Raw genomic sequence first — 14081 nt, forward strand, 5'->3', positions numbered from 1 at the left:
CTAATGTGAAGAATTATCGATCGATAAAGCGGCCTGCCCTTGGTTTCAATTTTACCGGGACTTAGCGTTTTCCCGCTAAACTAGCGGTTTTTTCAAAAAGTCGTAGAACAAACATTTCTATTTTTTCGAAAAGGAATAAATCCCCATCATTTCATTTAAGCTTCTTTAGCGCGTCGATGCAAATAGACAAACAAACTGACTTTTCATTTCATTTTGAGAAGTCCACTAAATTTTTCAATTTTATTTATCTTTTGAACCAGTTATCGGATTTGGGTGATTGAGGTATCAATCGACGCGTATTTTTAAGTAGAATTTTTCAAAAATAAAAGTAAAAAAAAAGGCCTTAACAGCCCCATTAGCTGCAATCATTTAAATTTTTCCCCTCCCACTTACACCCTCGTATCTCTTGACCCTGGTTGGTTAGAAAAAGTTTTAGTATTTGTAAGTTAGGACTAAACCTTTCGATCGGTATATAACTCGGTCTGATCGGACAGTCGTAGCAAATTTTCCAACTTAGCTGTATATATTGTTAGTTGCCTTTCGCACCCTTCGTGATGCTTTCGTCACTAACGCGAACTGCCGTCCGCAGTGATTATTTAATTAGGACAATCCAAGTTATGGTACTGCTCCCAATGGTGGCCAGGTTTTCTCTACCCGATGCCGGCTAGCTCATTCTTTGGCAAGCATCGTTCTTGCCGTTAATGTTGGCTTCGACAGACAGTGCAATTTGACCGTCACACGTTGTTGCTGTTTTGTAGTGCACACAATTGCAAATCACAAGCGCTGGGCTGTTGCTGGCCTCGAACTTGTTGATGTTGTGCAACAGCTGTCTCAGCGAAGCCGCTGCTTCAGCGAGTCAACGGCACTTAGAATGCTGACGCGGCGCGGGGGGCGACGAGGGAAGTAGAACGTTGGGCTGGGGGCGATGAGAGTCGAGGGGGAATAACTGCACTGTTAACTTATATATAGTAATAATTTGTTGGTAAGAAAAGCGAAAAATTTAAATGGCAAAGTAATGAAGATGGACGTGGCCGAAACGACGCCAGATTTGGTGGGAAAATTTCAGATTTGGCGAAAAAGCCTATTCTGTGAGGTTGGTTAAGATAATTTTAGAAACAAAAAAGTTTGTCATACTAAAGGTTAATTTGCATTCGATTGTTCCAATGACAGCTATATGATATGGTTATCCGATTTTGACCGAAATTGGTTAGAATGTCAAAAATAGTAAACAATCTGTAACTTTGGTTGAGATAGCAAGAAAAAAAAAAACAAAATATTCCATACATAGCAATTTGACAATTTGAATAATCTCAATACAATATTAAATCCCCAAAACCAAAGCTTTGATTTTTCTCAAAGCTTATGAAATGAGGAATAGTGTAACTGCCTAGTAGGCGGCGTACATTGGGGTCTAGGACCTAAACGTAGCTCGCATAGAGATCAGTTGAGAATTGTATGTTCAACGAGAAATTTAATATTTAACTAAAATAATATCTTTACGCATTTATTTAGTTTTTGTGTTATTTCTACATTCGAATATTCAACCTTAGAACTGAATACCTATTCATTCTTACATACATCTACACACAGCTTAAAATTTAACCCAATAGACTTAAAACTTTCAATTTTTTAGTTAAAAAAACTATGATTTTCTTGTCGCATTTATAATTCAGTTTTCAGTCATTCGTTTAATTATATTATTTTAGTTTCGCGCAACTCGCCACTCTAAAGTATAGAAATAAAGTAAGGACAGCAAACGGAAATAGGATTCTCTTCGATTTCGATACCGATACTCACGGTTGCATTTGTAGTTCTGTTTGCTGGAATGTCTGTTTTGCAACATCCAACAGTATTTCTATTTTTTAACTTAAAACTTCTAGGAAAACTATAACTCTTACTTTTTTGGTTTTCCTTTACGTATGGCTGTGTTATTGCCACATTACCACATGACAGCTATAAGAGATAATGAACCGATTTGAACCAAATTTGGTAAGGATATATAACACATTACTGGATTCATAACCTGTGAGATTAGCTGACAGATCTCAAGAAACAACAAAATTTTTTATACTAAAGAGTGATGCGCAATCGATCCCTCCTATGTCAGCTATATAATATGGTAGAAGGGCTCGCTTCGCTCGTAGTCAAGCATGCTCAGCAAAATACAGAAAATCATACTGAGCGATCGCAAACAAAATATAAGGAGATGGCAGAGGCCATGAAGATATAAGAAGGGAGTGTTTACACTCTTCCACGAACATTTGGATATGAAAAAACTTTTCAGATAAGGTTTTTTTTTTATCGATCCACTATATCATATATCGACCGATCGGTCGAAAATCAAGTTGTAGTATGAAAAAGTTTTTTGTTTTTTGAGATATCTCAACCAATCTGACAATGTACACATCTGGGCTGATACTATACATCCTGACTAAATTTGGTTCAAATGGGTCCACTATATCATATAGCTGCCATAGAGGCGATCAGTCGAAATTCAAGTTCTAGTATGAAAAAGCTTTTTGTTTTTAAAGATTTCTTAACCAAATTGATAGAATATGCATTTAAGTTTGTTTTATACATCCTGACCTGAAGTTGGTTAAAATCGGTCCACTATGTCATATACCTGTATAGGACCTGGGCGCAGGTATCCTACTGTAGACCGTGCTCGACTGTAGCCGCACCACACCGCGAAAAAAGCGAGCCGGGAAAAGGTGAGCGAAGCGATAGCTAATGAATCTATCTGTAATTCATTCACACACAGCTTTGAATTTAAGCCAACACTTTTAAAGCTATACACTTTTGAAATAAGAATTTATATATTTTTATTTATTTTTTTTCTAGCAGTTTTATTCTAGGAAAACTCGAAAAAAAAGTATCCATTATTTACATAGCTACATAAACTATCTATTATTTACATATCTACATAAACTACGCGTTTGATGTATTAATCGTTTATATCTATAGAGAAACGGCTGAGTTATTAGCCTTGCAAGCCCGATTTCAAGTTAAGATCGGTTTCATGACAGCTATATGTTATAGTGGTGAGATTTTAACCAAATTTGGTTAGGCTCATAGCTTAAGACTTGGGAAGAGATAGATAGAAAAATAAAAAAAATGTTCATACTAAAGGTGGATTTTCGACCGAACGTTCCTATGATCAGAAAGTAGACATCCACAAATTGATGTTCTGTGAGATTGGTAAAGGCTTCTTAAAATGAAACACAAACTTTTTTTCATAAAGCTTTATTTACACTGAAAGCGAACTGAAATGTGGGTATTCGAACTCCCATTTTTTGAGACTGAAGCGGCGACTCTAGCCAGTGCGCTACGGACCATCATGAACTATAACTGATAAATCGGAGCTAAAATGCGCTTAGCAAAACGTGCAAAATAAAATCGTTTGTCTGCTTAGCACCCTCTGCAGTACTTAAATCTAAAGACCTATTTAACTACCAGTGATGCATCACCGGGATAGAATTTGCCTAGCGCCTCTGCATTACTTGAATTTAACGACTTAGTTAACTACTAGTGATGCGCCACAGGGACAAGATTTTCCGATACTATGGCGAACGTGGCGAAGAGTCAAAATCAAAATTCAAATGACAAAACCTAAAATTTTTTTTTCTGTCTTTTAAATGGAATTTTCGATTGCAAACGCAGCTCTAAAACCAGACGGTCCGGCTAGGAAAACCGGAATGTATTGCTACATTCAAATTAAGCAAAAACGTAGACCTCAAAACATACGGGAAAATAAAGCAAACAATAACCGCGGTGACTCATACCAATTTTCTGGGGATCCAGTAAGCAACAACAATAGATTTGCGCCGCTGGCTGATACTGTCAACGGCCAGCCTGCCAAAGCTGGACAAGGTCCAAAGAAACTAAAGCCCCCACCTATATAAATTCGGGAGAAAATATCCAATGAATTTGTGAACAAGATGGTTGATCTCATTGGAAATAAAAACTTTCACATCATTCATCTAAACCAAAAAAACCTCTACACGAGTGACTCGTCTAGTGACTAGCAATTTCTAGCCCCAAAATTTCTGATATCCAATTTTGTGACGAACGAAATTGAGTTAAATATAAAAATTTTAAATAAAAATATTATTTATATATTTATCTGTATATAATATATATTTATTTATATGTATATATAAACTTTGGTGCAAATACATAGCCGCACCCAGTTTTTTCAGTTTACGCATAGAAACGGTGGAGCTAGAAAAATTTTGAGATTACCGTTTGAAAGAGCATTAAAAATGAGGGAAAAGAGATAGTAAACATCATCACTCTCCATGGAAACTTTTACCGTTATGATTTATTTTTGTTTTCTGCAAGGTGCAGAATTATAGCCGCACTTCACCAAATTAAATACTATGCTGAAAAATGTTAACGAATTTATTTATTTTTATTCAGTTTAATGTTAAATATAACCTTCCTAAGCAATAAATAATTAGTAGATCCTATTCGCCACACAGTCTACCAGACTTTGTAAATCGCTTAGGGACAGATCTTTCCCTGACTTACTTACTGCCAATTTCAGCGCCTTAGGGTTATCTTACTTGGTGTTTTTGGCGAAAATCCTTTAGATCATCAACGCCCACAAGTGATTCACTGGATTTCAGTCCAGAAATCATACGTACCACTCCAAAAATCGAATTCAAGCCAAGAACACGTCTCACAGCTAACACGCATTTATGAGATGCTCTGCTCAGCATATTATTTAATTTGGTGAAGTGCGGCTACAATTTTTCTAGCTCCACTCTTTCTATGCGTAAACTGAAAAAACTGGGTGTGGCTATGTAAAGTTTAGTTGTTTGTCCAACTGACTGAGCATTGAACCGGCCAAACTGCTCAAGACACAAGTTTGAAATTTTAATTTTAAATCGGCGTTTTGGCAATTCGCCCTATAAGTGCGTTAAATTCGATGTCAAAGTTCGCGCTTATTTTGATTTACATATAGCAGCGTTTGGTCAGCCAGCGGGTTCAGAAAATAGATAGTGCAGAGGATGGTGTCGTAGACTCATGCACACGGTTTAAACTCAGGCAGACCAAGCAAAATTTTATTTTTTAATTTACATTTTTTAAAATTTTTTAAAATCAAAAAAAAAAATATTGCAACATTTTGCATTTTTGTTGTTGTTTGTTATGCTGCTTTATCATTGTTATTCTTTTGTGCCAATGTCGCACAAAATCTCAAAGGGCTGCAACATACAATTTGCTTATCAAATGCCAAAGCTGCTGTTCACAGGCTGTGTTAATAGAATGATTTAAATAAAATAATTTGTTCTTTTTAAATTTTTTTCTATCAAATATAATTTAATGCTACATTCCGTATTTTTGTTGTTGTTTTTTTTTTTGTTTTTGTTAAAACCAAAGAAAACTAAGCCCAGGGCTGCAGCATATCAAATTTGCTTAGCAGCTGTTAAAGGTTCTGTAAGAAAGCTGATTTTTACACAAAAAATCTTTTTCTTTAAATTAATAAAACAATAATAAAAAACCGACAAACAAACAAACCGACTTTTCATCTCATTTTAAGAAATCCACTAAAAAATACAAATTTAATTATCTTTTAAACTAGTTGTCGGAGTTAGGTGATCGAGGAATCAATCGACGCGTATTTTTGATTAGTATTCTTAAAAAAAAAAAAATTTTGGCAAAAGACCCCAACGGCCCTCACGTGTATTTATTTTATTTTTCAGATGGCAGCCAAACTTGAGCAGTTAATTTAAATCAAAAATCGTAAATTTTTCTAACTCCATGTATTTTTCGCGATCAATGTTTAAGTTGGGTATGAAGTGAGAGAGTTGAGAGTTGAGTACCTGAGCCCAGGTACTCTTTTATATAATTTGATTTTCGACCAATTGTTTCTATGACTGCTACATGATATATGAAACCGATTTGAACCAAGTCTGGTCAGAATGTACAAAACCAACATAAATGCATATTCTATGAACTTTTTCATACTAAAACTTGACCGATCGGTCCTATGACAGCTATATGATATAGTGGACCGATTTAAACAAACATCGGTCAGGATGTACAAAACTAAGTAAAATGCATATTCTAGCAGTTAAGATATCTCAAAAAACAAAATACAATGGGCTCAGGGTAAAATTAAATTCAAATTGATAAGTCGCAAATCGTAATTGGAGTCGATGTAGACTCTACATGTCAATAGTAGCCACAAACTACAATTTTAGTCAGTCTAAATTCTAGCAGCACAAATTTTCCTCTCTCACTCTCTCGAAACAAATTAGAGTCTGACAGAGGCTGCATTGCGTGCGCAATTTAAAATAAAATGCTAGATAAAAATAATGCTAAAATAAGTCTAGTCTTATGCGATTTTACAAGCGGAAAATGATAAGTATCTTCTTACAATGATAATAAGCGGAACTTAATGAATATATGTGTAAGGATCGAAAATATTAGTGGAATTCTTGAAACAGATTCTGATTTGATTTCGATTTGGTTTAAGCAAATCTGAACCAGTTTCAGGAACGACCCTATTTGCACACTGATTTGATTTTGATTTCGAGAATTTAAAAAAGGTGCGGAAAACACAAATTGACAAGTGAAAGTGTGAAATCTGTTTTTCTAAGACTTTTTATTAACAGTTTGGTTGCAGAATAGTATAATTAGAATAATACTATTTGTTTATAATGTTTAAGCTGCAGTCTTACACATTAACAGCTCCTTTAGTATCTGCGTCTTTTTAAGCAAATTTTGGGAAAAAGCTTCAATTCTCACAGCCCTTTCTTAGCTGTCATATCCATCTGGGACATTTTTAGTAACTCATTCTTAAAATGTAAGAAACTTTTAACATTCTCCAAATTAAAATCACCACAAAATGTAAATGTAATGGTCTCACATATTATCGAAATGAAATCAAAACGAAATCAGCCTAAGACCTGTTTTCGTGAAATCACTTAGGGCCACCACACTTTCCGTACAATTTTTGTAATTTGCCCGGCAGCCCTACACATTTGGTATGGAGCAGCTGTGAACAGCTGATCACCGATATCAAGTCTGTAACGAAAGTAAATCTTAATCTGTTTCAGGAATCCCACCATTAATTATTAAAATTATTTTTTTGCAGCTTTCAGTGCTTGGTAACGATGCAAAAGTAGTGCTGCAAAAGGATCGCTTGTCCTCTCATGCAATTTCATGCATAGCAATTAGCTTCTGTCCGACTTTATTGAAAAAAGTAACGTCATATCAAATTTTGGAATGGAAAAATACATAATTATATAAAATATATATATATTATATATAACACAATTATATTTTAATCTAACTGTATATTTTTATGTACATCAATTATACATTAAAATTTTTATTACATGATAACGATAACATTTTTGTTTATCGCTCGATTTTTTGTAGGTACCCAAAAAAAAAGGGTACATATTTATGTTGGGTACCCAAAAAAATTGGTACTAGTTCGTACTCTCTTTGTGCGCTTACATTGCGCGCGGCTTCCATATAAACGTGTATATGCTGATGCAGATGTAATTATTGAACCCACAAAAAAAACCTCTACAGGAGGTAAAAGTCTAGTGACGAAAGCAATTTCTAGCCCCAACATTTCTGATATCCAATTTTGTGACGAACAAAATTCAGCTTAATCAAAAAATTTTAAATAAAAATATAAATTAATAAAAACAAAGCGAAAATTGGCATTGTGCACTGCGAGTAAAAAGGGTGAGCTTCTTTGTACATAAAAATTACTTTTTGCAAAATTTTAAATCGTTAGAGCCGTTTTGTCAAAAATCGCCAAAATGTAAGCTATAAAACTTTATTTCACCTGTAAAATGTTACCTGAGTACTTTAGAAAAAAAGTTTAAAGGTACGCCTAAAAGCCCTCAAACACACCTTTCCAATGATATATAGCTGTAGCTTCTATGGTTCGGAAACTGTTGAGGTTTCAATTTTACCGGGATTTAGCGTTTTCCCGCTAAACTAGCGGTTTTTTCAAAAAATTCTAGATTTTCGAAAAGGAATAAATCCTTATCATTATATTTAAGCTTTTTTAGCGCTTTGATACAAACAGACAAACAAAGTCCACTAAAATTTTCAAATTTATTTATCTTTTGAACCAATTGTCGGATTTGGGTGATTGAGGTATCAATCGACGCGTATTAAGTAGATAAAAATAAAAAATTTTACCAAAAGGCACCATCAGCCCCATTAGCTGCAATCATTTAAATTTTACCCCTCCCACTTACACCCCCGTATCTCTGGACCCAGGTTGGCTAGAAAAAGGTTGCCATTTTGTAAGTTAGGGGTAAACCTTTCGATCGGTATATAACTCGATCTGATCGGACAGTCGTAGCAAATTTTCCAACTTAGCTGTATATATTGTTAGTCGCCTTTCTCAACCTTCGTGATGCTTTCGTCACTAACGCGAACTGCCGTCCAAAGTGATTAAAACTTATTCCGAAATATCTTCTCTATTTATGAATCAATCGCTTAGAAATTTTCAGGGTCGTTTAATAGGCATACTTCTCAACTGATTGTTCAGTTAGGGAGTGCTACCTGACAAATTACGCCTGAAAATCCTTTTAAGCGATTTGTGGGCAAAGGGGGCGTGGCATTTAAAATTGGAAATAAACTTGATCTGCTTATGGTATCCAGGAACCTACATACATGGTCTCTGAGATCGATGAGTTCAAACAGACGGACAGACGGACATGGCTCAATCGACTCGGCTGTTGATCCTGATCAAGAATATATATATTTTGTGAGATCTGCCACGCCCCTATCTGCCGGTTACATACATTCTGCCAAACACATTATACCCTTTTTTGCCCATTTTCAAAGGGCTTAGTATAGAAAAATATTAGGATAATAAAATAAAACTAAAAATTAGATTAGAAATTAACAATTAAAATTAGTATTCAATTAAATTATGAACTAAAATGAGAATTAGCATTACGTCTGGGGTATACTAAATTATAATTAATCCAACATTTGTTGCATGGATTGGGAAAAACCCAATCACATCAATAAAGAATAAAATGAGAAAAAAGAAAAACCCGATAAATCTACGATTCGATGGTCTTGTATTTTTCATAGGACACCAAAGGCCCATTACACAGCTCAGTAAGATCGGAGATTTACCGAAGATAATTAAAAAGAGAAGATTTGATAAGGGGAGAGAGAGATTGGTTGAAAGTAAATAATAAAGCTCACTATAATTCGCGCATAAAACTCGAAAACGATTGTGCAAAGCGTAGTCTGTATTGCAAGTGGGTAATAATAAAGGGCTGGAGTTCCTAGTTGCCCTGAAGGTGACATTGAGGTAGAGACGTTCTAATAGCGCTGGAGGAAAATTACTCCAAGACAAGTCCAACGGTTTTCAAGGGACGGAAGATTCAGAAGGATAAGTCTACTAGAGTATGGTGGCAAACAGAGGTTCGGATTCCAAGATAAGCCGCGCACGGCAAAGGGTAAAAATTGCTTCTGTGCAGACTCAATTCAATCTAGATAAAGAATGTGCTAAGGGTTCCAGACACAAAACTACAATCAAGAATAGGGCGAACTAAGGAAGTGTAGTCGGTCTTCCGTTTTTAGAATATAAGTGGAAAACTGATTTATATTTCTTTTCGAGTTTATTTATTGTGTTAAGAATTGATTTTCTGACGTTTTAAAATTTGTATGATTATTTTTCGATGAACCGTTTTTTTTACAAAATTTTGTTAACCATTAAAATAATGAAAAATACTAAATTAACTTATGACCAAATAAACTGCTGTTTTAATTGCAAAAAAAAAAAATATACTGAAAAAGTCTATCGATTTATAAATAAGACTGCTAGTAGGTAACATTATTTAATAAATAACAAGGGGGCTCCGCCCCCTGCTCGCTTCGCTCGCCTACCCCCGGGTCGCTTCGCTCGCGGTGAGGTGCGGCTACAGTCGAGCACGCTCGACAGTTGGATACCCTGAGCACATGTACTCTTTTATAAAACTTGATTGTTGCCCATTTTCAATGGGCTCAGGGTATAAAAATTACACACGCGAAACTATGAACAACTTTCGGTTTTCTTAAATCACTGTGTTTATCACTGCAGACTACGTTATAAATGCTTCACTGAACTAATACATCACTCGGTATTATATTAAACTTATTTAAAATTAATAAGAAATTGATAAATTGGTGAATCGCAAGTCGTAATATTAATCGCTTGCAATCGATACAGAGTGTGTCAAGAGTAGCCACAAAGTACAACTTCGTTCAGCCTGCAATCTGACAGCACACATTTTCCCCTGGGGTCGTTTTTCAGGGTCGTTTAATACGCATACTTCTCAACTGATTGTTCAGTTAGGGAGTGCTATGTCAAAAATTGCGCCTGTAAATCGTTCTGTGCAATTTGTGGGCGAAGGGGGCGTGGCACTTAAAATTGGAAACAAACTTGACCTGCGTATGGTATCCAGGAACCTACATAACAAATTTGAAGTCTCTAGGTCATATAGTACTTGAAATCGAAACCCAAATGAAAATGGGTACTATTTCGTACTTTCTTTGTGCGCACCTTGCAAACAAACGTATACATGCTGTCTCGCTCGCACGTTTGATTTGCCATGCAAATGTTATTATTGAATTAAATGTAAATTCCGAAATAATTTCTCTATTTATGGGTCAATCGCTTTCTAAAGCATTCGATCTTCATTGCCCAAATAGTCCTCAAATTCAGTCTACTTCCCGCCGAGTTCTGCTCCAAGATTCAAGAAGTTATCATTAATTCGGTATTGTGTAAAGATAACAAGTGCGGTAGGCTGGATCTACATATATATATTAGGATATCACCACTCTTCAGAGCTAACCCCAATGAGGAAAAAGCTGAAGCACTGCATTATGGTCGGATGCAGAAGCTGTATATAGAAATCAGTTGCCTACAAATAAATGAGGAATACAATACTCACATTGGAAGAACTCCCTGTGATGGACGGCCATATGGGCAGTTACAATCTAAGGACAAAGAGCAGAAACATTAAAAAAGCTATTCTACTAAATGATGAGTTGTTTTTCCATAATTTTAGAACTGGGTACTTGCATAGAAAGTTTCCGACTCAAACTTTACGATCGCAGAGCAGCTGAAGCAAGCTGAGTTCCTAACAAAAATAGCAAAAGGACTTGTTTCCTTCAAGGAAATGGCATGAAATGACTTATCCGGCTTACTAAGCATATCATATAAGAAAATGTTTTCCTTCAACCAATTGTCGTTGTTTTTTTTCAAACATTTTTATGCATCTTTTGGACTGCTTCCAATTTTCTGCAGCCTTAGCAGCAAAATTACTAAGTTTTTATACCCTAAGCCCATTGAAAATGGTCAAAAAAGGGTAAAATGTGTTTGGCAGAATGTATTTAACAGGTAGAAGGAGGGTGGCAGACCCCATAAAGTATATATATTCTTGATCAGGATCAACAGCCGAGTCGATCTAGGCCTGTCCGTCTGTTTGTCTGTCCGTCTGTCTGCCTGTCCGTCTGTTTGAACGCGTCGATCTCAGAGACCATGTATGTAGGTTCCTGGATACCATACACAGATCAAGTTTGTTTCAAATTTTGGATGCCACGCCCCCTTGGCCCAAAAAGCGCACAAAGTGACTCACAGGCCCAGTTTTTTAGATATCACTTCTTAACTGAACAATCAGGTGGGAAGGAAGTCTATTAAGCGACCCTGAAAATTTCAAAGCGATTAACCCATAAATAGAGAAAATGTTTCGGAATTACATTTAATTCAATAATTACATTTGCATGGCAAGTTGAACGTGCGAGCGAGACAGCATGATACGATTATATGCAAGGCGCGCACAAAGACAATACGAAATAGTACCCCTTTTTTTTGGTTATCGTGTTAGTATGTTATGACTATTTCAGAAACTAAAAGTGCTCGAGACTTCAAATATGGTGTGTAGGTTCCTGGATACCATACGCAGGTCAAGTTTGTTTCCAATTTTGAATGTCACTCCCCCTTCGCCGACAAATCGCACAAAATTATTTACAGGTGCAATTTTAAAGATATCACTCCTTGACTGAACAATCAGGTGGGAAGTAAGTCTATTAAACGACCCTGAAAATTTCAAAGCGATTGAGCCATAAATAGAGAAGATATTTTGGAATTACATTTAATTCAATAATAACATTTGCATGGCAAGTTGAACGTGCGAGCGAGACAGCATGATACGTTTATATGCAAAGAGCTCACAATGCCAGTACAAAATAGTACCCATTTTTTTTTGGGTACCGAGTAGAATCGAGCGATAAGCAAAAGTATTATCGATATCATGTAATGAAATTGTTGATGTATAATTTATGTGTATACAAATATACAATTAGATTAAAATATAATTGTGTTAATATATAAATATGTATTTTTGCATGGCAAAATTCCTTATGACGTCACAATTTTCAATAAAGTCGGGCAGAAGCCGATAGCTATGCATGAAATTGCATGAGAGAAAAAGCGATCATTTTGCAGCACTACGTTTGTATCTTTGCCGAGCACTAAAAGCTGCAAAACAATAATTTTAATTACTTATATTTCCGATTTCCCACACATATATATGATAAGTAACTGCTTATTATCAATGTAAAAAAAAATTTAAAAATTTTTGCTTTAAAAATCTCATAAAATTAGACATTGTCTTTTTTCAAATTTCGCGCGCACTGCAGCAGCCTTTGGCAGGCTCAAATTTGTTGCGTAAGAGGGAGAGAGTGAGAGAGGAAAATGGGTGCTGCCAGATTGCAGGCTGAGCAAAGTTGTTTGTGGCTACTCTTGACACACGCTACATCGATTGCAAGCGATTACGATTACGACTTGGGATTTACCAATTTATTAATTTCTATTTAATTTTAAATAAGTTTATTATATTAAAGTTTATTATATTAAACTTATTTAAAATTAATTAGAAATTGATAAATTGGTAAATCGCAAGTCGTAATCGTAATCGAGTGATGTATAAGTTCAGTGAGGCATTAATAACGTAGTCTGCAGTGATAAGCACAGTGATTTAAGAAAACCGAAAGTTGTTCATAGTTTCGCGTGTGTAATTTTTGATACCCTGAGCCCATTGAAAATGGGCAACAATCAACTTTTATAAAAGAGTACATGGGCTCAGGGTATCCTGCTGTCGAGCGTGCTCGACTGTAGCCGCACCTCACCGCGAGCGAAGCGAGCAGGGGGCGGAGCCCCCTTGTTAATATTGACATTGTGCCTATAATTAGAAATAATTTAATGATTGGCAGAAAGATGCAGATAATTTTGACACTGGACGATGCACTAAGGACCATTCTTAGAAACACATAAGGATTTCAGCCGAAAACAGCCAAATATCACAAGTTCTATTCCACGAAAGTCTCGGATATGTTAGTCACAATACTCTTAATGAAATGTTAAGTTCTACATCAATTTACCACTAGTACATACATGTACAGAGCACACAAGTACTTTTTCATTAAACACATACCAACTTCATCTAAGTTCAACAATTTTTTCTTTAAAATTATGAAAAAATAATGTTTTACAGAGCAATGCAAAACAAAATTAAAAATCGATCGAAACCTCGATCACCCAAATCCGACAACTAGTTCAAAAGATAATTAAATTTGAAATTTTTAGTGGACTTCTCAAAATGAGATGAAAAGTCAGTTTGTTTGTTAGTTTGTATGTTTGCATCAAAGCGCTAAAAAACCTTAGATGATGGGGATTTTTTCCTTAATCCCGCTTAAATTTGAGCCCCAATAGTTATATGTATATATATCATTGGAAAGGTGAGTTTAACGGCTTTTAGGCGTACCCTTGAACTTTCTAAAGTACTCAGGTAACATTTTACAGGTAAAATAAAGTTTAATACCCTGAGCCCATGAAAAATGGGCAACAAAGGGTATGAATGTATGTAACAGGCAGAAGGGGGCGTGGCAGACCCCCAAAAGTATATATTCTTGATCAGGATCAACACCCGAGTCGATTGAGCCATGTCCGTCTGTCTGAACGCGTCGATCCCAGAAACCTTAAGAGCTAGGGACTTCAAACTTGTTTTTATTATTGGATCGGATTACTTTATCATATAGCT

The 14081-nt window shown here is 35.6% G+C and overlaps 1 protein-coding gene across 2 annotated transcripts in view; it reads left to right on the forward strand.

The window, feature by feature from the left end:
• Nucleotides 1-1941: 1941 nt before the first annotated feature.
• The window catches only part of LOC117782127, a 151340-nt gene continuing 139200 nt past the window's right edge, over nucleotides 1942-14081 (forward strand). For both annotated transcript variants that reach the window (XM_034619102.1, XM_034619110.1), the window contains exon 1: nucleotides 1942-1989. The gene's annotated coding sequence lies outside the window, so the exon portion shown is untranslated. The remainder of the gene's footprint in view (nucleotides 1990-14081) is intronic.

Source organism: Drosophila innubila, chromosome X (assembly GCF_004354385.1).
Source record: "Drosophila innubila isolate TH190305 chromosome X, UK_Dinn_1.0, whole genome shotgun sequence".
NCBI lineage: Eukaryota > Metazoa > Arthropoda > Insecta > Diptera > Drosophilidae > Drosophila > Drosophila innubila.